The following is a 27,303-nucleotide window of genomic DNA, read 5'->3' as shown; positions in this document are numbered from 1 at the left end:
ATAGTGTTTATTATGTATAGAAACACACTTTTAAGAGGACAGTGCCCCCTAACAGCCTTTGTTTCTCCCTAAGCCTCTCACGCACTGCTTTGTACATAGGTGCTCAGTAAACATTTGTTGAAGTAATGTGTAAGGGTAGATGGGAGAAAAGGCTTAATTTTTTTCTTATGCCGATGTTACTCAGTAATTTAGATGTGAATGGACAAAAATATTTTGTAAGCTCTCTAAAGTTCTCTTAGATCATTGCCATTGTGTTTCCATTGAGGAAAAACTTCAAAAAGTCATATAAGCGCATAAGTTCAAATAGTTTAGAATAGTTCAAACGGGTTGCAAACTAAAATATGTTTAGGTGCCAGATGGGTAACAATTGAAGGTGTGTGAACTGGAAAGCCTTGACTTTATAAGGAGCATGTATGATACTTGCCTTAAATATTGCCCTGCTAGAATGGGGGCCCAGTGTTAGATTTTTCTATTTTTTTTCAAGAGAAGTCAAAAATATAGGTTTTTATAGGAAATGTCCTGGTTTTGTTGTCTTTTTGGGGGGTGGGGTACAGAGTCTTGCTCTGTCACTCAGGCTGGAGTGCATTGGCAGGATCACTGCTTACTGCAACCTCCCCTCCCCCATATGCCTCCCTGGGCTCTAAGTGATCCTCACACCTCAGCCTCCCAAGTAGCTGGGACCACAGGCACCTGCCACCATGGCCAGTTACGTTTTTGTATTTTTAGTAGAGACAGGGTCTTGCCATGTTGCCCAGGCTGGTCTCAAACTCCAGAGCTCAAGCTGTGTGCCCACCTTGTCCTCCCAAAGTGCTGGGATTACAGGCATGAGCCACTGTGACCGGCTGAAATAGCCTGATTTTCAAATGTTGGCAATTAATTCAAGTATTTTTAAAACACTGAAGACTAAATATAAAGCGTATCTGTAGGCAGAATGTAGCCCTTGGGCTACTCATTTGTAACCACTGTACTAAAGATGAGAAGCATAAACCCCTCCTGTTTCCAGATATAGCCACTGCTAACAATTTCTTCTGACCTTTCTGTGCATTATATTCGGAGCTGAGATTGCCCCATTGCACAGAATATTCTGTGCAATATATATATATATATATGTGCATATATATAACATAGAATTTTCTATGCATGTATATGTATGTAAAATTATATATATAAACCTTTAAACAGCTGTGGTTATTGCTGTTGATTGTCTTTACTCTTCAGGGTAGTAGATAACAAGGCCCTTATACCTCCATTGTTTGAGTGGGAACTGAATTTAGTTGTCAAGGTACTTGGATAGGCTGATCATATATACATATATATACACATACACATATATACAAATACACATAAACACACGTGTGTATTTATACGTGTGTGTGTGTGTGTATATATATATTTTGAGACAGGGTCAAAAAGGTAGGTTTTTATAGGCAAGGTCCTGGTTTTTTTTTTTTTTTTATTAGGGTAACAGCAATCCTCCCATCTCAACCTCCCGAATAGCTGGGACTACAGATGTGTGCCACCGTGCCTGGCTAATTTTTTAAATTTTTTGTAGAGATGGGGTCTCCCTGTGTCGCTGTGACTGGATTTTTTTTTTAACTTTATTTTTTTTCACATCAGAGAAATAATGTGCCAATGTCATAACAAGGTTTGAGGGAGGGCACATGTCTCACGTAAGTGTGAACACCCAATCATCACGCTTATGAACTACAAAAGAATCGATATTTTAAAGAATTAACAGTGTGCTGGGTGTGGTGGCTCATGACTTTAATCCCAGCACTTTGGGAGGCTGAGGCAGGCAAATTGTGTGAGTCTAGGAGTTTGAGACTAGCCTGGGCCACATAGGGAGACCCCAACTCTACAAAAAATACAAAAATTAGCTGGACATGGTGGCATGCACTTGTAGTTCCAGCTACTTGGGAGGCTGAGATGAGAGGATCACTTCAGAAGATGGAGATTGGTGGGGCACGGTGGCTCACCCCTGTAATCCCTGCACTTTGGGAGGCCGAGGTGGGCAGATCACAAGGTCAGGAGATCGAGACCGTCCTGGCTAACACGGTGAAACCCCATCTCTACTAAAAATAAAAAAAATTAGCCAGGCCTGGTGGCGGGCGCCTGTAGTCCCAGCTACTCGGGAGGCTGAGGCAGGAGAATGGCGTGAACCCGGGAGGCAGAGCTTGCAGTGAGCCGAGATCGCGCCACTGCACTCCAGCCTGGGCGACAGAGAGAGACTCTGTCTCAAAAAAAAAAAAAAAAAAAGACGGAGGTTGCAGTGAGCTGAGATTGCCCCATTGCACTCCAGCTTGGGTGACAGAGCAAGACCCTGTCTTAAAACAGACAAGGCTGGGCGTGGTGGCTCATGCCTGTAATCCCAGCACTTTGGGAGGCCAAGGCGGGCGGATCATGAGGTCAGGAGTTCGAGACCAGCCTGGCCAACATGGTGAAACCCCGTCTCTAGAAAAAAAAAAAAAAAAGTAAAAAAATAAAAATATAAGAATTAGTGGGGTGTGGTGGCGTGCACCTGTAATCCCAACTACTCGGGAGGCTGAGTCAGGAGAATTGCTTGAACCCGAGAGTCAGAGTTGCAGTGAGCCGAGGTCGCACCACTGCGCTCCAGCCTGGAAGACAGAGCAAGACTGTCTCAAAAAAAAAAACAAAAACAAAAAACAATGTAGTGGTGGACTTTGGTCATTTGAAATATAGTAAAATCCCTTCTCAATTAAGCAACAAATTCTTATCCAGTAATTATGTATAATTTTATTAAAACTTAGTTTTGCTTTGTTAAGAAGTAAACTAGTAGTAAGCTCGTCTGACAATATTATTTACAATATTGTTGGAGAACAAGAAACCCAAAATGCAACAGGACTAAAACTGAAAAGTTTAACTCTTTATTTTTATTTTTTTATTTTTAAAATGAGACGGGGTCTTGCTATGTTGGCAGACTGGTCTCAAACTCCTGAGCTCAACCAATTCTCCTGCCTTAGCCTCCCAAAGTGCTGGGATTTCAGGCGTGAGCCGCCACACCCGGTGAAAGGGTTTAACTCTTTCTAAATCACCTTGTGCAGAGAAGATGAATACGTTTTTCCCTTGTTGGAAGGGTAATTGATTTAGTAAATGGTGTTCTCATTTGCCAAAGTTAATGTTTGTCTTGGGAGGGGGAGCAGTTTATTCCCAAATATAGAGGGTCAGCCCCACTATGTACTGAGGTTTAAAAAACCCACCTTTTAAAATGAATAGTTTTGCTTTTTTTAGTATGTTTTGAGCCTGAGGTCTGTCAAGTGTTTCTGAGGGTTCACACTTGAATTATTGTGCTTGAGGTCAGTGATTCATAAGAGATCAGCCTCTTATAAAGCAGCCACCTTCTAATGATTGATTGAATGATACATGATGTGCTTCTAAAGTGCTTTCTGGTCAGCATTTTATTTTCTAAAGTAAATTTTATTTTTACTTTTTTTTTTTTTTAAACTCTTTGATAACAGGCCTTGAGAAGAGTAGAAACCACTGGCTGGGGGTTGGGGTTTGCATGCAACTGTGATAGGGAAGCCCTACCTTATTTTTAAATTTTTAAAATGATTGTATTTTGTTATGACATAAACAGCACTTGTCCTTCAAGTTGCCTGCTTGGGTCTCTTCCAGGTGTACTTTTTCTTTCTTTCCTGTTCTAAAGCCTTTTAAAATAAACTTCCACTCCTGCTCTGAAGAAAAAAAAATTGTTAGGATCTGAATGTTGGCAAAAAGTTAAAAAAATAGAAAGAAAGAAAAATATAAAAATGAAAAATAGGCTGGTCGTGATGGCTCACACCTTTGGGAGGCCGAGGCGGGCAGATCACTTGAGGTCAGGAGTTTGAGACCAGCCTGGCCAACACGGTGAAACCTCGTTTCTACTAAAGATACAAAATTTAGCCAGGTGCCTGTAATCCCAGCTACTCAGGAGGCTGAGGCAGGAGAATCACTTGAGCCTAGGAGGCAGAGATTTCAGTGAGCTGAGATGGCGCCACTGCACTGCAGCCTGGGCAGCAGAGTGAGACTCTGTCTCCAAAAAAAAAAAAAAAGACATGATTTATGTTCATTGCAGATAAATTAGAAAGAACTGGTAAACAAAACAAATTTAAAAAAAGCGATAATAATGGGACCCAGAGATAAAAATGTTAACGTTTTGATATATGTATATTCTAATAACATATTTTGTATATGTGTTGTACCTGTGCTTGCTTTATAAAAGTGGGGCATTTACTATATTCTAGATACTGTTTTAAGTGATTTATATTTAATATATAATTTAATACAATAATTCTAGGAAATGAATATTGTTATCCTCATTTTTTACAAAAGGAAAAGAGGCTTAGAGAGCTTAAATAACCTAAAGTCACATGGGCGGAAATGGAATTCAAACATAAGTAGCCTGTGCTTCTGATTACTGTGTTTCACACATTGTATGAGTTTCTTAGTGTTGCTTAAGAAACAACACAAACTGGGTGGCTTAAACCTACAGAAATTAACTTCCTTACAGTTTGAGAAACTAGAAATTCCAAATTGAGGGTGTTAGCAGGTCCATGATCCTTCTGAAGTTTCTAGGGCAGCATCCCTTCTTGCCTCTTTTTAGCTTTTGGTGGCTCCTTCCAATCTTTGGCCTTCCTTGGCTTGTAGCTGTATCACTCTAGTGTCTGCCTTATTAGTCACATGGCTTTCCTTGTGTGTCTCCAAATCTCCTTCCCCTTATAAGGATACCAGTCAGTTGGATTTAAGGCCCACCCTAATCTTGTATGACCTCATCTTAACTGATTACATCTGCAAAGACCCTATTTCCAAATAAGGTCGCATTCTGAGGTTCTGGATGGACGTGAATTTTGGGGAGATACTGTTTAACCTGTTGCACACCTTGTTGTGTAATCTGTTCTTCACTGAATGATATAACCATTTTCCCAGTCTTAGTAAATATAATTCAACACTAACCTTTAAAGGTTTTGTAGTATTCTATTACATAGATATGATTAATAATCTTTTTGTTGGATATCTAGATTGTTTAAAATTTTTTTCAATGTAAATTCAGTATTGAACATTTCTTGTAGTTAAATCTTTGCTTGCATCCATATTTCCTTACAATTTATTCCTAGAATTAGATTGCTGGGCTGAGGATTGCTGGGCTAAATATAAACATGGCTTTTAATGCTCTTAATACTTAATTGCCAAATTGTCTTACACCTCATAAAGATTGGACGCATTTGTATTTCTGCCATTACCGTAATGAGTGAGTATTTCTTTGATCATCTCATCAATGTAGCGCATAATATATTTTTTTTCCAATTTCATAGGTAAAAAATGTGATCCTGTTTTAATTTGTATTTTGCCATTTCTTTTTTTTTTTCCTCCCAACTTTTATTTTAGATTTGGAGGTACACGTGCAGGTTTGTTATATGGATAAATTGTGGGTCATGGGGTTTGGTGTACAGATTGTTGCCCAGGTAGTAAGCGTAGTACCTGACAAGTAGTTTTTCGATCCTCACCCTCCTCCCACCCTGTTTTGTCATTTCTCATGAGTACTTTCATGTGCTAAAGGTCTGTTGTATTTATCTTATGAATTTACTGAACTTACACTTTTGTCTTTTTTCCATGAAGAGCTTTACCTTGGAAAATGAAATTTCTTTTTTTTTTTTTTTTTTTGAGATGGAGTCTGGAGTACAGTGGCGTGATCTCGGCTCACTGCAAGCTCTGCCTCCCGGGTTCTCGCCATTCTCCTGCCTCAGCCTCCCGAGTAGCTGGGACTACAGGTGCCTGCCACCACACCCGGCTAATTTTTTGTATTTTTGTATTTTTAGTAGAGACTGGGTTTCACCGTGTTAGCCAGGATGGTCTCTATCTCCTGACCTCGTAATCCACCTGCCTCGGCCTCCCAAAGTGCTGGGGATTACAGGTGTGAGCCACCTCGCCTGGGTGAAATTTCTTTTTTTTTATACTCGATTGTAAAAGTAATAATGCTGGATATAAAAACCCAACAAATTCACAATGAAGCCCTATCGGATAGTACTATGCTCATTTTCTGAGTGATGAAATCATTTGTATATCAAACTCCAGTGACATGCAATTTACCCATGTAACAAACCTGCACATATTTGTACTCCCTGAACCTAAAATAAAAGTTGAAAAATAAAAATAAATTAGAGCCGGGTGTGGTGGCTCACGCCTGATATCCCAGCACTTTGGGAGGCCAAGGCGGGTGGATCATACGAGGTCAGGAGTTCAAGACCAGCCTGACCAACATGGTGAAACCCTGTCTCTACTAAAAAATACAAAAATTAGCCGGGCTTGGTGGTGGGCACCTGTAATCCCAGCTACTCGGGAAGCTGAAGCAGGAGAATCTCTTGAACTCAGGAGGTAGAGGTTGCAGTGAGCTGAGATTGCACCACTGCACTCCAGCCTGGGTGACAAAGAAGACTCCATCTCAAAAAAAAAAAAAAAAATTAAAAATGTGAAATTAGGTAATATTAAATATGTCAGTTCTCAGGCCAGACACAGTGGTGCACACCTGTAATCGCAACACTTTTTTTTTTTTGGAGACAGGGTCTCACTGTCGCTCACGCCGGAGTGCAGTGGTGTGATCACAGCTCACTGCAGCCTCGACCTCCTGGGCTTAAGTGATCCTTTGACCTCAGCCTGTCAAGTAGCTGGGATTAAAGGCACGTGCCACCACACCTGGCTAATTTTTGTATTTTTTGTACATAGGGGGTTTTGTCATATTGTCCAGACTGGCCTCGAACTCCTGGGTGCAAGCAATCTTCCCACCTCAGCATCCCAAAGTTCTGGGATTACAGGCATGAGCCATGGTGACCGGCCCTGTTTTGTTTTTAATAAATGGCATTATACTTTAGGGAACAACAACAACAAAAAACAGTAAAGCTGCTTGTAATACAGTAAAGCTAGTAACTTGTCAGTGCGTGTTCATATACATATATAGCTACTCATATGCATATTATGTATTTCAAATTGGAATATAATCGTGTATACATAATGCTTTAAAGCCTACTTTTTAACTTAAATATATTTTAGTTATCTTTCCATATCTGTTTTTCATGACTCATAATGTCCCATTATTTGAGTATTCTGTAACTTCATCAGTCATTTATTGATTTTTTTTCACTATTATAAATATTTCTGTTCACTTGCTTAATTATTTTCATCTCTCTCTCAATTCTTTTTTTTTCCTTTGAGACAGAGTCTCCCTCTGTCACCCAGGCTGGAGTGCAGTGGCATGATCTTGGCTCACTGCAGCCTCCGCCTCCTGGGTTCAAGTGACTCTCCTGCCTCATCCTCCCTGGTACCTGGGATTACAGGCATACACCACCATGCCTGGCTAATTTTTGTATTTTTAGTAAAGACGGGGTTTCGCCATCTTGGCTAGGCTGGTCTTGAACTCCTGACCTCAGGTAATCTGCCTGCCTCGGCCTCCCAAAGTGCTAGGATTATAGACGTGAGCCACTGTGCCCAGCCTTCAATTCTTTTTTTTTTTTTTTTTTTATTGTGACATAAAACCCATGTATTTATTTAGGGCAAATTCTGAGAAGCGGAATTGGCAGGTCAAGGTATGCCCTTTTGAAGGTTCTTGATAAACATTGCCAGATTGCCTCCAAGAAGTATGTACCAATTAATTTTAACAGGCAGTAGAAAGCCTGATTTTGGATAATTATGTTTTTATCTTTACCAGGTAGATTTATCTGATAGGTAAAAGGTGTTACTTGTTTTATTTTGTGTTTCCTTGATTGCTGGTGAAGTCTTATTTTTTGTGTGTGTGTGATGGCTATATTTTATTTATGTACTGAAATTTTTATTTTCAAAGAAAGTATGTTTAGCTGGGCGAGGTGGTACGCACCTGTAGTCCCAGCTACTTGGGAGGCTGAGGCAGTTGGATCACTTGAGTCCAGGAGGTCGAGGCTGCAGTGAGCTGAGGTCGTGCCACTGCTCTGGAGCCTGGGTGACAAAGTGAGACCTTGTCTTTAAAAAAATCTCTCTCTCTCTCTTTCCATATCTATCTATCTATCTAGCTAGCTAGCTAGCTATATCTATCTATACATATAAATGGAGAGAGAGAAAGGGTCTTGCTCTGTTGCCCAGGCTAGAGTACAGTCCTAGAATCATGGCTCATTGCAGCCTCAACCTCCCAGACTCAAATGATCCTCCTGTCTCAGCCTCCCTAGTAGCTGGGACTACAGGAATGTGCTGCCACGCCCAGCATTTTTTTTTTGTAGAGACAATGTCTTGCTATGTTACCCAGGCTGGTCTGGAACTCCTGGGTGAGCCTCCACCTCAGCCTGTCAACATGCTGGGGTTACTGGGATGAGCCACCTGTGCCCAGCTCTATATATACTGTTCTCAAACTTGAAATTTCACATTATGTTATGGACAGCATGTTTTTTGTTTTCTGTTTTTGTTTTTTGAATGGATGCATTGTATGTCCATTGTGGTTGGTCATATTTTATTTAACCACTACTTTGTTGATGGACAAGAGTTTTGCTACACTCTTAACCAACTGAAGAGTTATCTGTATCTTTACCTTCCTTGTTGCTGGCCTGGTGGGTTAAAATGTATTCATTTTAATTTGTTTTTCTGTAATTATGAATGAGGTTGGATATCTTTCCATATCTTTATTGGCCTTTTGTATTTTTCTGTGACTTGTGTATTTTCCTCTCTACCTCTGTCAGATTGTCATTCTTTTCTTCATTGATTTATGTGAGCTGTTTGCATATTAAGGAAAATAGCTTATTAGATTCTTACGGTTCCTCCAGTTTGTCTCGCTTGGTTTATAGTGTTTTTTACTATGTGGCACTTTTTGGGTGAATTTTTATGACATTGACTCCAGCAGTCTTTTCCATTTTGACTTCTGCTTTAAAGTGCAGCGGCGGCGTGGTGGGGAGGGGCGGTGGTAGGGGGAGAAATAATTCTTTCCCTGTTATATAAAATTCACTTCTGTTTTCTTTATGACTGCACAATTTACATATAAATATTTTATATAGCTGAATTTTTTTCAATGTTAGTACCTTAACATGTTTTCCAGATGATTAGTCAGTTTTCCCATTCATTGAAAAATGTACATTTCCCTGATGATTTGAAATGCCATCTTTATCATATATCAAATACTTATATATATTTGGGCTTGTTTTGCACCTTTTTTGTTGTTGTTTTTGCTTTTTATTTTTTTGAGATGGAGTCTCGCTTTGTCGCCCAGGCTGAAGTGCAGTGGCGTCATCTCAGCTCACTGCAACCTCTGCCTCCCAGGTTCATGTGATTCTCCTGCCTTAGCTTCCTGAGTAGCTGTAATGACAGGTGCCCACTACCACACCTGGCTGATTTTTGCATTTTTAGTAGAGATAGAGTTTCACCATGTTAGCCAGGCTGGTCTAGAACTCTTAACCTCAGGCGATTAGCCCACCTGGGCCTCCGAAAGTGCTGGGATTACTTGCGTGTTGAGCCACCGCGGTCGGCCTGTTTTTGCACTTTTTCTTGAGTTGCATTGGTGCGCATGTCCAGTTTTTCAGGGCCTCAGTCAGAGTTTAATTAAAAAAAATTTTTTGTGTGTATGTGTGTGGAGATGGGGGGTCTCACCAACTTGCTCATGCTGGTTGTGAACTCCTGGGCTCAACTGATCCTCCTGCCTGGCTTCCCAAAGTGCTGGGATTACAGGTGTGAGCTACTGTACCCAGCTGAAAGTCAGAGTTTTAATGTGTACTTAAAGGTATTTTTAAAGGGGAAGTACATTTCCTTGTTTAATTTTCATTTTATCCAAATTACAAATGTATGGTTTAAAGAGTAAAGTAGTTCTGTCGGCTTGTTAAAAGCAACAAGGGGTTCTAGACATTTTTCTTCCTTCCTCGACTCCCCAGAGGCAATCTATTTCAATCCTTTCAACTGATGTTTGGGTTTTTTTTTTACCTCTCTCTCAATTTTTTTTTAACCTTTAATCATTATCTGTTGACTTTACACAGGGAGATAAGGATTTTGCTTTGTGATAGCCAATGTAGTGGTGAAGAGCAAAGTTCAAAGCCTCTGCTGTGTGACATATGGCAAGTTACTGTCTCTGTGTCTCAGCTTTCTCATACATAACATAAGGGCACCAGCTGTTAAATGGGAATTAGGTAAACTGATAGTATAAAGATTTGGGGGCCGGGCACGGTGGCTCACGCCTATAATCCCACCACTTTGGGAGGCTGAGGCAGGCAAATCACCTGAGGTCAGGAGTTCGAGATCAGCCTGGCCAACATGGTGAAACCCCGTCTTTACTGAAAATACAAAAATTAGCTGGGCGTGGTGGTGTGTGCCTGTAATCCCAGCTACTCCGGAGGCTGAGGCAGGAGAATTGCTTGAACCCGGGAGGCGGAGGTTGCAGTGAGTCAAGATCGCACCATTGCCCTCCAGCGTGAGTGACAGAGCAAGACTCCGTTTCAAAAAAAAAAAAAAAAAAATTTGGACCTCTGCCTGACCCATAGTAATTGTTAGTTTCACTCACCTCATTTCCTGTTCTCCCATTTTAGTTATTTGTAATTTGGCTAAATCAATTTTCATTTGTGTGTGTGTGTGTGTGTGTGTGTGTGTGTGTGGTTGTTACTGTTTTTGAGACAGGATCTTTCTGTCACCCAGTGGCACGATCACAGCTCACTGCAGCCTTGACTTCCTGGGCACAAGTGATCCTCTCTCCAGCCACTCTAGTACCTGGAACTACAGGCATGTGCCACCACACTCAGCGTTGCACTGTGTTGCCCAGGCTAGTCTTGAACTCCTGAGCTCAAGCGATCCTCTTGCCTTGGCCTCCCAAAGTGCTGGCATTATAGGCATGTGTCACCAGTCTTACTGTTTATCTCATTATAATGTTTAAATGTTTATCAACACTTGAGCCATTAGTGTGCTTGGATTACTTTTCTTTCTCAGCACAATATTTTGCTGCCCTGAGGGTGATAATTGTCTTGATTTTTGGTTTGTTCAGTCTTTTTTTTACTATCCTCAAACTCCTTACTAACTCTATATAAAATTTATTCTCAGTAGTAGGTTCTGACACTGTAAGTGTTCTGTCAGTTATATCTTTTTGAAGAATTCTTTTCTAGAACATTGGACCTACTCTGATCTGGACTCGTTGAGCTCTAGGTCTGCACAGATCTCACCCCTGGGGTTTCTTTTAGCCTTTCTTTGTTGGAACCTCTGTTTCCTGGACCCCATTTTTTTTAAAGCTTCCTGAAAGTGCAAGAGAGATAAAATTTGAAACTTTTGCATTCTGAAATTTTTCTTGCCTTGATACTTAGCTGATACCCCAGGTTTTGCTGGGGAGCAGTTTTTTAAGGTTGAGAATATTTTTCTCAGAATTTTGAAAGCACTGATCCTTTGTCTTGTGTTTTCAGTGGTAATGTTGAAATATTCTGATTCTTTGTTCTTTGAATGAATCCTGTTTTCTTCCCTCTCTGAAAACTTTTGGTAACTTTGCTGTGTCTCTAGTGTCCTGAAATTTGATGGTTATGCATTTCAGCGTTCATTTTCTTATATTTTGTTCAGCTTTGGTGAGCCCTTTCAGTCTGGAAACTCCCTTCTCTTGTTATTGGAAAGTTTCTTGAATTGATCCTTTAATTTCCTTTCCTTTCTTTTCTCTGTTCTCCTTTATTGGAGCTCCTGTTTTTCAGATATTGGACTTTGTGGTCTGGTTCTGTAATTATGTTTTCTTTTTACGTTTTGACAAAATGTTTGCTTTGTTTTCTGGGTGATCTCAGCCTTGTTTCCTTCAAGTTGGCGTTTTTTAATTTATTTACTTTAGTTTTGTTTATTTCATATTAGATGCTTTACCATAAATATATTGTGGTTCTTGACTACATACACCTATTTAAAAAAATTTTTTTTTTTAAAGAGACAGGTTTTCTCTTCGTTACCCAGACTGGTCTTGAACTCCTGGGCTCATTAGATTCTCCCACCTCAGCCTCCCAAAATGCTGGGATTAGAGGTGAGCCACCACACCCGGCCCACTACATACTCCTATTTAAGAGTGGAACACAAAAAGAGGATTTGGGTTGGGCACAGTGGCTCACACGTGTAATCTCAGCACTTTGAGAGGTGAGTGGATCACTTGAGGTCAGGAGTTCGAGACCAGCCTGGGCAATGTGGCAAAACCCCCATCTCTACTAAAATTACAAAAATTAGCCATGTGTGGTGGCACACACCTGTAGTCCCAGGTACTCGGGAGGCTGAGGCAGGAGAACCCAGGAGGCAAAGTTTGAAATGAGCTGAGATTGTGCCACTGCACTCCAGCCTGAACGACAGAGCAAGACTCCATCTCAAAAAAAGGGGGTTGGAAGCTATGGGCATGACTAGGACTATAGGGTGTAACTGTGGGCTTAACAGCCCCACCCATTTCCTCCAGGGTGGGGCAGTCCCTGTGCTATGCAGTGTTGTGACTACATTAGGGGATCTGAGGCCTAACTAGTGGGTTTAAGCAGATGTATAACCTCTCCTGTTTTTGTACATGTGTTTATTCTTGAACTGTTTTGGGATACTCATTGTTAACCAGGTTGCTGCTCTACTTTTCCCACTGCTGGCTAAGGAAGATTCAACTTTTTCAGGTTGGCTAAGTCATTTTCCACTTGTCTACTTCCCAGTTCCCTTAATTAAGTTGCCTCACTTGTTCATTTTGTTCTAGTGAATTCACGCCTTTTTCCCCCATCCCTGTATTTTAGGAGGGCTTAGGAAGGGAGCTGAGGCTAATGCATGCATTCAGCCTTCAGTCTTTAACTGGAAACTAAAAAGGAAGTACTGGATTTGCATCTAAAAGTTTTTATTCTGCCTTTCATTCTTATGATTTATATGGTTTTTTGGATATGATGTAACATTTTGGTGTGCCAGTTGAATGATCCATTAAGTTTTAACAGTGTTATTGCCACATATATTATACAGATAACTTTCTTTCTCCACATAGAATGAAAGGCTAAAGAACAAACTGTAGATGGTTATCTCTGGTTGATGGGATTAGTTATTTTTCAGTTTCTTTGTGCTTTTACTTTATTTTTGCTTTTTTTTGGGACAGGCTCTTGATCCTCACCCAGGCTTGAGTGCAGTGGCGCGATCACGGCTCACTGCAGCCTCAACCTCTCAGACTCAGTTGATACCCCCACGTCAGCCTCCTGAGTAGCTGGGACTATAGGCGCATGCCACCACACCTGGCTACTTTGTGTATTTTTTGTTGCCCAGGCTGGTCTTGAACTCCTGGGCTTAAGTGATCTGCCCGCCTCAGCCTCCCAAAGTGGTGGGATTACATGCCCGGATCCCAGCCTCTGTGCTTTCACTTTAATTCATAAATTTTTTTATATTGAATATGCATTACTTGTATAATTGGGAAAAATAGTATTTAAGTAGAGAAAAAATTGCTAGTTAATCAAATCCTTGGATGAAAGTTGGCTTTAGGGATCAATGTGCTCCTCTGTTAATCCTAAATATCTCAAGAGTTGTGCTGTGTCTTTTACCTCTTTTAGGTAATCTGCAATTAGAAGCACTTATTTTAGGGGGTGTGTATATCATTTCTCCTTAACTTTTTTTTTTCTTTTCTTTTCTTTTTTTTTTTTTTTGAGACGGGGTCTCACTCTGTCACCCAGGATAGAGTGCAGTGGCTCACTGCTACCTCTGCCTCCCGGGTTCAAGTGATTCTCCCACCTCAGCCTTCTGAGTAGCTGGGACTACAGGCACATGCCACCATGCCTGGCTAATTTTTGTATTTTTTTTTTTTAGCAGAGACAGGGTTTCACCATGTTGGCCAAGCTGGTCTCGAACTCCTGACCTCAAGTGATCTGCCTGCCTCAGCCTTCCAAAGTGCTGGGATTACAGTTGTGAGCCACTTCACCTGGCCCTATCCTCATCTTTTAATTTTGAAGATTTTCAAACCAAAGAAGAGTTGAGATACTAACACGGTGATTCTGTATACTCTTCACATAGATTCGCTAGTTATCACCATTTTGCCACATTTGCTTTATCTTTTAAGTACCTTTACTGAAGTATAATTTGCATACCATAAGTTAACCTATTTTAAATGTATAATTCAGTGATTTTTAGTAAGTTTATCCGTCTGCAACCATCACCCCAGTCCAGTTTTAGAACACTTTCCTTACTCTAGTAAGATTTTTTTCTGCCTATTTACAGTTAATCCATACCCACCCCCCAGCCTTAGGCAACCACTAATCTTTTTTGTCTCTAAAGATTTGCCTTTTTGGCTAGGCGGGGTGGCTTATGCCTGTAATCCCAGCACTTTGGGAGGCCGAGGTGGGTGGGTTGCCTGAGGTCAGAAGTTCGAGACCAGCCTGGCCAATATGGTGAAACCCTGTCTCTACTAAAAATACAAAAAATTAGCTGGGCGTGGTGGTGGGTGCCTGTAATCCCAGCTACTTGGGAGGCTGAGGCAAGAGAATCGCTTGAACCTGGGAGGCAGAGGTTTCGGTGAGCCGAGATTGCGCCATTACATTCCAGCCTGGGCAACAAGAGCGAAAAACTCCGTCTCAAAAAAAAAAAGAGTTGCCTTTTCTCCACATTTTTTTTAAGTGGAAATCATATAATATGTAGTCATGTATCTGGCTTGTTTCACTTAGCACAGTGTTTATGATGTTCATTTGTGCTTTAGCATATATCAGTATATCATTCATTTTTATTGCTGAGATGTGGTATGGATATACCACATTTTGTTTACTTATTTATGTTATGTTAATTAGTTTTGTATCATCTAGGTGTGTTAACTCTGAAGTCAGATGACTCAGTAGTCAATTTTATGTATGTTTGAATTTATGGTTAATTGTGAGGCCTTCACACACAATTATTCATGTAATTTATATTTAATACACAGGCAGTAATAAAAGTAACAACCACATCGATGGTTCCAGAGACCAATGTACAAGTCGTGTGGTTCTGGAAGTCTTTTGGCTGGCAATTGGTGGGAGGGGTGTTTGTCGCTGTTTCTCTTGGGCAGAGCCTCCACAACAGCTGCCCTGTCAAAAGAAGGCCTCAGGCTGGGCATGATGGCTCACGCCTTTAATCCCAGAGCTTTGGGAGGCCAAGATGGGAGGATCACTTGAACCCAGGAGTTTGAGACCAGCCTGGGCAATAAAGTGAGACCCTGTCTCTACCAAAAAAAAAAAAAATAGCTGGGTGTGATGGTACATACCTTTAGTCCTAGCTACTCCGCAGGCTGAGGCAGGAGGATCACTCGAGCCCAGGAAGTTGAGGCTACAGTGAGCCATAATCATGCCACTGCCTTCCAGCCTGGGCAACAGAATGAGACTGTCTCATAAAAACAAAAGACTCATGTCTGTAATCCCAGCACTTTGGGAGGCCGAGATGGGTGGATCACCTGAGGTCAGGAGTTCGAGACCAGCCTGGCCAACATAGTGAAACCCTGCCTCTACTAAAAATACAAAAAATTAGCCAGGTGTGGTGGCGGGCACCTGTAATCCCAGCTACTCAGGAGGCTGAGGCAGGAAAATCACTTGAACTTGGGAGGCGGAGGTTGCAGTGATCCAAGATTATGCCATTGCACTCCAGCCTGGCAACAAGAGCGAAACTCCATCTCCAAAAAAAAAAAAAAAATTAGCCAGGCATTAATTTTTTTAAATAGTAGTCCCAGCTACTTGGGAGGCTGAGATGAGAGGATTGCTTGAGCCCAGGAGTTCTAGGCTGCAGAGAGCTATAATCCTGCCACTGCACTCCAGCCTGGGCGACAGAGAGAGACTGTCTCCAAAAAAAGAAAAGAAGGTTTCAGAGTTCTCATAGCCTCTGAAGGCGTCTTGGATAAGGCTGAGTCTTGACTGTTTTTGTGATCTTTTGTAGATGGGCCTATTATTATTATTTTAGCCACTTTTTACTTTTTATCAGTTTATTTTAGATCTTGGGTGGCACCATGTAACAAGAAAAGTAGGTGTTATCATCTCAGTCTATTATGCATGCGTTTATCGATTTGAGGGGTGAACATCACTGTGGGCTGAATGTTACTTGATGTGAGGGACTATTTTGAGACATTAGGATCACAGATAATTATATCAATATATAAGTTGATGTACATTTGCATTTTTACTTACTGGCTGTTTATGAATAAAGCTGCTGTGAACATTTCACTTGTGAGACTGTGTGGACATATTTTTAAATTTATCTTGGGTAGATACATAGGAAGGGAATTGTTAATTTGTATGGTAAAGTTATGTGTAGCTTTTTAAGAGTCTGCTAAACTGTTTTCCAAAGTAATTACCATTCTACATTCTTAGCAGCATTGTATGAGAGTTCTCTCAAGCTTTTATACTTTTTTTTTCCTGAGCCATTTGAGATAATTTGCAAGGATTGTCAGATTTCACGTTTAAGCCCTTCAGCAAATATATCCTGGGAGAACAAGAGCATCATTCTACATGACTACAGTACCGTGGTCACTCTGAAGGAATTTAACGTGGAAACAAAAGTTTTATCTAATATATAGCCCATCTCTAAATTTGTCCCCAGAATGCCCTTTACAACCTTCCTTTTTTTAATGCAGGATCTTCTCAGGGATCTTATGTTATCTTTGGTTATCATGTCTCTTTAGACTTCTATCTAGAACAGTTCCCTCGCCTTTTGTGGGTATTCTATGACATTGACATTTTTAGAGTTCATGCCAGTCGGAGTGTCCTATGTTGTTGGTTAGTTGTGATTAGAATCAGATTATTTTGTTGGAAATAATACATAGATGATGCTGTGTCTTCTATTGCATCACATCAGGAGGCATATTATGTTAGTTTGTCCTATTACTGACTATGCTAAAATTGAATATTTGGTTAAGATAGTGTCCACCTGTTTTTCTCCTTTATAATTAATAAGTAATCTGTGGGGATGACTCTCAGACTGGGACTATCCCGTTTTCCCAAGTCTTCCTCTCCACTGTTTTAGTATCTATTGATGATCCTTGACTGAGTTGATACTGCATAGGTGGTTGCAGAAAGGTTATTATCTAATTTTGTTGTTCCATCTTCATTTATTGTTTGGCATTCTTCTGTAAATATATTAATTTTTAAATAGAACGTATCAAATTAGGAAAGGAATTCATGGTGAATAAAGCCAAATTTTGGTCATGTTTTAGTTTAACATTGTGAGCCTAAGTGTATTTGCCTTACCTTCAGCCATACAGGATCCAAAGAAGGGGTGTTGAGAAAGATCTCCTTGACCTTTGTAAAGCTTGAACTACACAGACACCTTCATTCACTATGTTTACATTATTTGGGGATGTGTGCTGCTTTTCTGTCTTTGAGAGACGAAACTTTCTTTAAGGAAGAATCAGAATAAATTGTAGATAGTTTTTTTTTTTTCTCTCAGTTTTTAGTATCTTTTTCTTTGTAAACCAGATTGGATAATTTTTTTCCATGTATATTTGGGTGGCTTTGTGATTTTTTGATGGAGGGGAGGGCTCGTAATTTTACTGGTGATAATTATGCAGCGTCATGTAAAGCAGCTATTTTTAAAAGTCCTTTTATTCTGGAATGCATAAGAAATGCCATAGTTGGATGAGCTGTCTCAAACCTGCTTGGTTGTCATCTGAAGAGTTGGTTGCCCAGAACATGAAAACATTAACAGAATACGTGAGATTGTTTGCAAGTACAGCAGGACTTTTACAGGATATATTCTTTAAGTGTTGTATCCCTTGTTTGTGCTGATTAGTTATTAAAAATGATAGCATTCTCTCACATATCACATATTTATACTGTCATTAGTTTGTAAAAGAAAAGGAGGACTGTTACTCTCAGGCCTGTGAATTATCATAAAATTTGTTTTTATTCTTTTTCCAAGTTGCATCTAGTTTTAGCCCCCTATTTGTAAGTATATAGCTTTTTTTTTTTTTTTTTTTTTTGAGATGGAGTTTCCCTCTTGTTGCCCAGGCTGGAGGAGTGCAGTGGCGCGATCTTGGCTCACAGCAACCTCTGCCTCCCGGGTTCAAGCGATTCTCCTGCCTCAGCCTCGTGAGTTGCTGGGATTACAGGCATGCAACACCACGCCTGGATAATTTTGTATTTTTAAGTAGAGATGGGGTTTCTCCGTGTTGGTCAGGCTGGTCTCGAACTCCCGACCTCAGGTGATCTGCCTGCCTCGGCCTCCCAAAGTGCTGGGATTACAGGCATGAGCCACCATTCCTGGCCAAGTATATAGCTTTTTAAAGGTACCTATATACCAGAAAGCAGCCAAATGTGTCCACAGAGTACTTGGAGATACTGGCTGCAGAATGAGTAGAGTTGGGGGTCAGAGTTTAAATGCCATGTGGCATTCTTTGGTAGTATTAGGTAACATGACATTGTCTTTGCCCATCATATATTAGAATTTGGCTAAGGTTTATTTACCTTTTTGCTCTTGCGGGGAGAATAAGATAGCATAGGGCTATAGATTTTCTCTTAGATGTATATCCTAGGGTGCATTTTTCTGGGTGAAGTATGTTGATGGTATGGCCAGCATTTTTTTTTTTTTTTTTAAGCAGAGATGAAACTGAAGGTACTTTGAAGCACACTGTCAGGAAATCTCAAAGGCAAGAATTATTAGACAGTTGTAAAGTATTTTAATCAAAGGTGTGTGCAAAAGTGTGGCATTTCTTTTTAAAGCCTATTCATTTTTCACTGTATGCAGAAACAAGAGGATGGAATGTTGGTTCATAATTTTTTTTTTTGGCATTTTTTTCCTTTTTAATAAATGAAGGCTGGGCGTGGTGGCTCATGCCTGTAATCCCAGCACTTTGGGAAGCTAAGGTTGGAGGATTGCTTGAGGCCAGGAGTTCGAAACCAGCCTGTGAAATGTAACAAGACCCTATCTCTATTATAATTAAAAAATGTATTAAAAAATCAAAAACAGCTGGTCATGGTGGCACACGCCTACTATAATCCCAACACTTTGGGAGGCTGAGGTGGGAGGATTACTTGAGGCCCAGCGTTTGAGACCTGTGTGGGCAACATAATGAGACCCCCATATCTCTCCTCCTCTCTCTGCCTCTTTTTTTGAGACAGCGTCTTGTCGCCCAGAGTGGAGTGCAGTGGTACAATAACAGCTTGCTGCATTCTTGGCCTTGTGGGGTCAGGCCTCCCGAGTAGCTGGGACTACAGGTGTGTGCCACCAAGCCTGGCTAATTTTTTTTTTTTTTTTTTTGTGGAGAAGGGGTCTCCCTGTGTTGCCCAGGCTGGTCTTGAACTCCTGGGCTCCAGTGATCCTCCTGTCTCAGCCTCCCAGAGTGCTGGGATTATAGGCGGTGAGCTACCATGCCTAGCTTGAGACCCCCATCTCTCCCAAAAAAAAAAAAAAAAAAAAGATGAGCCAGATGTTGTGGTGTGCACCTGTACTCCTACTTGGGAGGTTGAGGCAGGATGATTGCCTGAGTCCAGGAGTTTGAACCCGCAGTGAGCTGTGAGTGTGCCACTGCACTCTCCAGCCTGGGTGACAGTACAAGACCCTGTCTCTCTCAAAAAACAAAACAAAACAAAAAATTGCTGGTATTTTTTAGAAAATAGCTCTCTGACCAGGTTGAGATACATTTGACTGCTGCTGGTTTATTGTAAATTCCCTGTTACGTGACAAACTTTTGAAAGCCATACTTCATTATAGATTTATCTGATCATTTCGTAACTGCTATTTTAAACCATTTCCTGAAGTTTCATGAGCAACGATAAACCATAGACATTTTGTTTATAAAGATAGCTTTTTCTCAGTCACATTTTGTTTGTCATTCTGGGACTTTTTGGGTATTCATGTCTCTCCTGGGCCAGTGTTCCAGCATTTTCAAAAATTACAGTGAACACTGAACCTAGTGATTGTTTCCCATTTCGGGAAGTATCCATGACAGTTTAATTCAGGGGGCAACAAGAATGGGAGTTATTTCTAAATATGTATCTTTGATGGCAAATTGAGTTCTTGGAAGCAGAGTTATTATGAAGGAAATGACTCAGCAAAAAAACAGCACCATTTTGATCCCGGTGCTGTGGCATGCTCCTGTAATCCTAGCTACTCAGGAGGCTGAGACAAGAGGAACCCTTGAACCCAGGAGTTTGAGACCAGCCTGGGCAACATAACAAGACCCTGTCGCCAAAAAACCCACAAAACCCCACCATTTTCATTGCAGTCTTTATTCTGCTTTCATATTCATAGTTTTTTCTTGTTATGATAAACATTTTCAAATATACAGTAAAGTAGAACAATACAATGTGTAGCCATTATATTAGTTTTTGGTGCTGTGATACATTACCACAAACTATGTGACTTAAAAACACACACATTTATAATTTTAGCAGTTCTGGAGGTCACAAGTTCAAATGGTCTCTGCACTAAAATCATGGCATCATCAGCACTCTGTTCCTTTTGAAGAATCTTTTCTTGCCTTTTCCTGCTTCCAGAGGCTATAGGCATTCCTTAGCTCATGGCCCTGTTTCTCCTTCTTCAAAGCTGAGTCCTTCTTACACTGCTATTTCTCGGTTCTCTCTTTAACTTCCCTCTTCTGCTCTTAAGGAAGTGATTGCATTGGTTTCATCTGGATAATTCTGGATAATCTCCCTATTTTAAGGTCAGCTGATTAACACCCTTAATTCCTCTTTGCGATATAACTTAACATATTCATAGGTTCCAGGGACTTGGGACTTATTAGGATGATGAAAATGTTCTGAAACATGATATTCTAAACATGGTGATGGTTGTACAATTCTGTAAATTTACTAAAAATCATTGAATTGTACAGTTGAAATGGGTGGATTTTATGCTGCATAAATTATACCTCAGTAAAATTGCTTTTTAAAGAGACCTTAGCTGGACAGGGTGGCTCATGCCTATATTCCCAGCACTTTGGGAGGCCAAGGCAGGAGGATTGCTTGGAGTTCAAAACCAGTCTGGGCAACATAGTGAGACCCTGTCTCTCTCTCTCTCTCTCTTTTTTTAAGTTTAAAATTTTAAAGACAAAAATTTTAGAAACGTTTAGGTGCTCTCCTTTCATTTTGGGAGTAAATCCAAATTTCATTTTCTTCTTTGAGACAGGGTCTCATTCTGTCACCCAGGCTGGGGTACAGTGGTATGATGATAGCTCACTGCAGCCTCAACCTCCTGGGCTCAAGTGATCTTTCCACTTCAGCCTTCTGAGTAGCTGGAACTATAGGCACGGGCCACTATACCCAGATAATTTTTCAATTTTTTTGTAGAGACAGAGGCTCACTTTGTTTCGCAGGCTGGTCTTGAACTCCTGGCGTTAAGTACTCCTCTTGCCTCAGTCACCCAAAGTACTGGGATTCCAGGCATGAGCCGTCATGGTCCTTTAGTGGTAAAATATGCTTAACATTTCCCATCTTAACTCTTTTTTTTTTTTTGAGATAGGATCTCACTCTGTCACCCAGGCTGGTGTGGAGTGGCATCATTAGGGCTCACTGTAGCCTTGAACTCCCGGGCTCAAGGGATCCTCCCACTGCAGCCTCCCAAGTAGCTGTGACTATAGGTGCACACCACCCTGTGTAGTCCCAGCCTGGCTAATTTTTAATTTTCTTTTAAATTTTATAGAGACAAGGTCTCACTATATTGCCCAGGCTGGACCAATCTTGGGCTCAAGCAGTCCTCCTGCCTTGGCCTCCCAAAGTGCTGGGATTACAGGCGTGAGCCACCATGCCTGGCCCATCTTACCCATTTTTAAGTGTACTATTCCGTAGGGTGTTAAGTATATTCACATCATTTTGCAAACAATCTCCAGGATTCTTTCATCTTGCAAAACAGAAACTATGTGCTCATTAAACAGCTACCCACTTTCCATATAAGTATTTGACCTTTGTGATGGACTTATTTCACTTAGCATAAAATCCTCAAGGTTCATCCATAATGTTACGTGTTTCAGAATTTTCTTCCTTTTTAAGGCTAAATAATATCCCATTACATGTATAAATCACATATTGTTTATTTGTTCATTGGTCAGTGGACACTTGGGTTGCTTTCACCATTTGACTGTTATGAATAATGCTGCTCTGAACATGCATATTCTTTTTTAGAACTGCTTTCAGTTCTCTTAGATACCCAGAAGTGGTATTGCTAGATCTGAGTAAGTTTTAACTTAGTGCTCCAGCTTCTCTTCTATGTCTTTTTCTTTTTTTTTTTTTTTTTTTTTTTTTTGAGATGGAGTCTTGCTCTGTCGCCCAGGCTGGAGTGCAGTGGCGCGATCTCGGCTCACTGCAAGCTCTGCCTCCTGGGTTCACGCCATTCTCCTGCCTCAGCCTCCCAAATAGCTGGGACTACAGGCACCTGCCACCATGCCCAGCTAATTTTTTATATTTTTAGTAGAGACGGGGTTTCACTGTTTTAGCCAGGATAGTCTCAATCTCCTGACCTTGTGATCCGCCCGCCTCGGCCTCCCAAAGTGCTGGGATTACAGGCGTGAGCCACCGCGCCCGGCCTCTTCTATGTCTTTTAATTGGCTTTGTACCTTCCATTCAAACTCTCCCTAGAAGCCATTATACAATTTTGAGCTAATAATGGCCATACTACCCAAAGTAATTTATAGATTCAATGCCATCCCCATCAAGCTACCAATGACTTTCTTCACAGAATTGGAAAAAACTAAAGTTCATATGGCACCAAAAAAGAGCCCGCATCGCCAAGTCAATCCTAAGCCAAAAGAGCAAAGCTGGAGGCATCACGCTACCTGACTTCAAACTATACTACAAGGCTACAGTAACCAAAACAGCATGGTACTGGTACCAAAACAGAGATGTAGATCAATGGAACAGAACAGAGCCCTCAGAAATAATGCCGCATATCTACAACTATCTGATCTTTGGCAAACCTGAGAAAAACAAGCAATGGGGAAAGGATTCCCTATTTAATAAATGGTGCTGGGAAAACTGGCTAGCCATATGTAGAAAGCTGAAACTGGATCCCTTCCTTACACCTTATACAAAAATTAATTCAAGATGGATTAAAGACTTAAACGTTAGACCTAAAACCATAAAAACCCTAGAAGAAAACCTAGGCATTACCATTCAGGACATAGGCATGGGCAAGGACTTCATGTCTAACACACCAAAAGCAATGGCAACAAAAGCCAAAATTGGCAAGTGGGATCTAATTAAACTCAAGAGCTTCTGCACAGCAAAAGAAACTACCATCAGAGTGAACAGGCAACCTACAAAATGGGAGAAAATTTTCGCAACCTACTCATCTGACAAAGGGCTAATATCCAGAATCTACAATGAACTCCAACAAATTTATAAGAAAAAAACAAACAACCCCATCAAAAAGTGGGCGAAGGACATGAACAGACATTTCTCAAAAGAAGACATTTATGCAGCCAAAAAACACATGAAAAAATGCTCACCATCACTGGCCATCAGAGAAATGCAAATCAAAACCACAATGAGATACCATCTCACCCCAGTTAGAATGGCAGTCATTAAAAAGTCAGGAAACAACAGGTGCTGGAGAGGATGTGGAGAAATAGGAACACTTTTACACTGTTGGTGAGACTGTAAACTAGTTCAACCATTGTGGAAGTCAGTGTGGTGATTCCTCAGGGATCTAGAACTGGAAATACCATTTGACCCAGCCGTCCCATTACTGGGTGTATACCCAAAGGACTATAAATCATGCTGCTATAAAGACACATGCACACGTATGTTTATTGCGGCACTATTCACAATAGCAAAGACTTGGAACCAAGCCAAATGTCCAACAATGATAGACTGGATTAAGAAAATGTGGCACATATACACCATGGAATACTATGCAGCCATAAAAAATGATGAGTTCATGTCCTTTGTAGGGACATGGATGAAATTGGAAATCATCATTCTCAGTAAACTATCGCAAGAACAAAAAACCAAACACCGCATATTCTCACTCATAGGTGGGAATTGAAAATGAGAACACATGGACACAGGAAGGGGAACATCACACTCTGGGGACTGTTGTGGGGTGGGGGGAGGGGGGAGGGATAGCTTTAGGAGATATACCTAATGCTAAATGACGAGTTAATGGGTGCGGCACACCAGCATGGCACATATATACATATGTAACTAACCTGCACATTGTGCACATGTACCCTAAAACTTAAAAGTATAATAATAATAAAATAAAAAAAAAGAAAGTAACAAACTTACTTCAAACTAGATAATGATAAAAGGGTTTCTTTAAGGATATTTTTATGTTGCACAGAACCAAAAGACAGAAATATGTTTGTGCTTCAGGAACAACTAGACTCAAGGACTTGAAATACCTTTAGGTTTCTTTCTCTGTGTGTTTTATCTAGATATTTGCAGTGATCTTTTATCTCTGTTGAAGAGAGCCATGACTGTCCAGAGCTCTCAAATGCGTAGTTTATAGACCAGATACTATGAGAGAAACTTTCTCAGTTCCAGTTACAGATTTCTCAGTACCCCCACCTCCATGAGCCACCATGCCCGGCCCTTATAGAATATTTTAAAGAATTGTAGAGTGTATAGCCTTGTGCCTACCACCTAGATTCCACAATGGTTAACATTTTTGCCATATTTGCTTTCTTTATGTAAAATTTTTAAAAAATCATTTGAAAGTTGTAGACATTATATGACCCTTGATCTTTAAATGTTTCTGCATGTATTTTTTAAAAACAAGGATATTCTCATACATAACTATGTAATATTACCTAATACAATAATAAAACAATGCCACCACTTCCTTTCTTTTTTGTGGCAGAGTACTTATTTTTTATTTTCTACTTGGAAAATGGTATAGCTGCTGAAGACAAAAGGACCAGTTCTAAAAAGTAATAAAATTAATGGATCAATAAATAGCCAGGAAAAGAAGAGAGGAGAAACAATTTTAGATGCCATAGGGCTCTAAGAAGTGGATAAAATGTTGATATTAACTTTGTCCCTCCTCTGAATGTAATTTTCCACAAATTCTTTTTACTAGTTGTCTTCACATATTAAAGAGTATCTACGAGTACATTTTTAGGTTGACAGTATTGACCGTTGCCTTTAGCCTAACTCGAATTCCCTATTTGCAGTCATCTTTCTGTTTCAATGAAAGTCTTAGTTTCTTTCCAGGCTTTAAAATTCATAGTAGATACAAGTATGTAATGTTTGGCCCCTCTTTTTGGTATTCCATGTTAGATTCCTCTCACATTGATTTTGGAAGGCCCTGGTTAAGAACATCTATTTTGCTGAACCTTTTTCCGGCCAAATTACCTTTTTGGTCATTCAGAGATAGTAAGGTCTTCTTGATTCTTGGTGGGTACATGGCTTTAGTAGCAATATTACTGGCATACCCCAGGTGAGGAAAACCCCTTGTGGTTCGGGATAAGTATCTCTTGAAGCCCTAAGATGCTGTTGTTCATGCCTGATAACATGGGTTCATTATTCTGTTTCCCATTTTAATTTGTGTCCAAATAAGGCTGGTAGTTTTCTTTTTCTCATAATTTGTGTTCTTTTGAGTTTCTCACTTGTTCAGAGAATAGAAAGAAAAGGTATCTAGTTTTTTTTTTTTTTTCCTTGAGAATCTGAGCTAATGGCATTCCTTCTCTATTTCTGATTTTATTTATTTATTTATTTTTTTGACAGGGTCTCACTGTTGCCCAGGCTGGAGTGCAGTGGCGCAATCTCAGCTCACTGCAGCCTCACCCTCCTGGGATCAAGTGATCCTCCCACTTCAGCCCCCTGAGTGGCTGGGACTATAGGTGTACGCCACCATGCCTGGGGTTTCGCCACGTTACCTAGGCTAGTCTCGAACTTCTGGGCTGAAGTGATCCACCTGCCTCTGCGCCTCCCAAGGTGCTGGGATTATAGGCGTGAGTCACCACACCTGGCCTGGTTTTCTTAACTGTTTTCTACCGCCATATTTTTGAATGATGTTTCTGGCCTCATATAAATATATAGATGATTTTTCTTCCTAAGACTGCCTTATGGGCTGGGCGTGGTGGGTCACACCTGTAATCCCAGCACTTTGGGAGGCCAAAGCGGGTGAATCACCTGAGGTTGGGAGTTCGAGACCAACCTGACCAACGTGGAGAAACCCCGTCTCTACTAAAAATACAAAATTAGCCGAGCGTGGTGGCGCATGCCTGTAATCCCAGCTACTCCGGAGGCTGAGGCAGGAGAATCGCTTGAACCCAGGAGGTGGAGGTTGCAGTGAGCCGAGATAGCACCACTGCACTCCAGCCTGGGGACAGAGTGAGACTCCGTTTAAAAAAAAAAAAAAAAAAAAAAAAAAGACTGCCTTATTTATGTATATATACAACAAAAATAAATGTTCTATGTTTGTGAATATATGCAAGATCAATTCTCTAAAGAATTCAGTTTAATGGGGGTTACAATTCATTTATAGAATTCATAATGGTAATTAGTATGTTAAGAAAATCAGATGTTCAGAGTGTTATATAATTGGAAAATTCTGGGTGGGTTAAAACTTTTGAATAGGTGTGGCTCTGAATTCTAATAATTGCCTAGCCTAGGGCAAATTAACCTCACCTGTCAGTGCCTCAGTAGCCTCATCTATAAAATGAAGGTTGGATAGAGTTGTATTTTATCAGGAAACATGTCAGTGTTACCAAATTCTTCTCCAGTTCGGGTTAACTTCATTGTCTGTGCAGTTGAAACTGTGCTGTGTACCAAGCCCATCTTTCACCCTAAGCAGGAAAAGCTGCTTTGGGCCCATAGCCTCTGTGCGAGAGGCATTTGGAGTTAACCTTTCTTTGAATGTCCCTGGTTAGCTATAGACTATAAACACTGAAGGCAAGGGCCATGCCTGTCTTGCAATTTGCTGTATCCCTAATGCTCCAGGCCAGGTGCCCGGCACAAGGGTAAATGCTCGTTCATTAAATATTTGTTGAATGAATGACTGCCAACCGGGACATTTGCATACATTGCCTCTGCAATCTTCACAGCCAACATTAAAATGAAATAGGTAGTATCAACTCAGTTTTGCAGATGAGTAAAACTGATGGGGAAAGGCTTAGCTGCTTGTTCAAAACCCCACAGCCAAGAGTTGGAGCTGACTCTAAAGATCACAGTCTTTTTTTTCTTAAGATGGAGTCTTGCCCTGTTGCCCAGGCTGGAGTGCAGTGGCGCAATCTCAGCTCACTGCAAACTCTGCCTCCTGAGGTTCAAGCAATTCTCCTGACTCAGCCTCCCGAGTAGCTGGGATTACAGGCACCTACCACCATGCCCAGCTAATTTTTGTATTTTTAGTAGAGACAAGGTTTCTCCATGTTGGCCAGGCTGGTCTCGAACTGACCTCAGGCGATCTGCCCGCCTCGGCCTCCCAAAGTGCTGGGATTATAGGTGTGAGCCACTGCGTCCGGCCTAAAGCCCATACTCTTAAAAA

At 40.8% G+C, this 27,303-nt stretch overlaps 1 protein-coding gene and 1 non-coding gene across 7 annotated transcripts in view; one reads left to right on the top strand and one right to left on the bottom strand.

Moving 5' to 3' along the window:
- Positions 1 to 27,303, top strand: part of ILRUN (inflammation and lipid regulator with UBA-like and NBR1-like domains) — a 111,724-nt gene that overhangs the window by 12,117 nt on the left and 72,304 nt on the right. The gene's annotated exons all lie outside the window — the stretch shown is intronic.
- On the bottom strand, positions 1,612 to 1,716 carry LOC112134076 (small nucleolar RNA U13). The gene has a single exon (XR_002915659.1). It is a non-coding gene; the product is annotated as a small nucleolar RNA U13 (small nucleolar RNA).

The sequence above is a fragment of the Pongo abelii genome, chromosome 5 (genome assembly GCF_028885655.2).
Source record: "Pongo abelii isolate AG06213 chromosome 5, NHGRI_mPonAbe1-v2.0_pri, whole genome shotgun sequence".
NCBI classification, from domain to species: domain Eukaryota; kingdom Metazoa; phylum Chordata; class Mammalia; order Primates; family Hominidae; genus Pongo; species Pongo abelii.
This window is presented reverse-complemented; position numbering and strand designations above follow the sequence as displayed.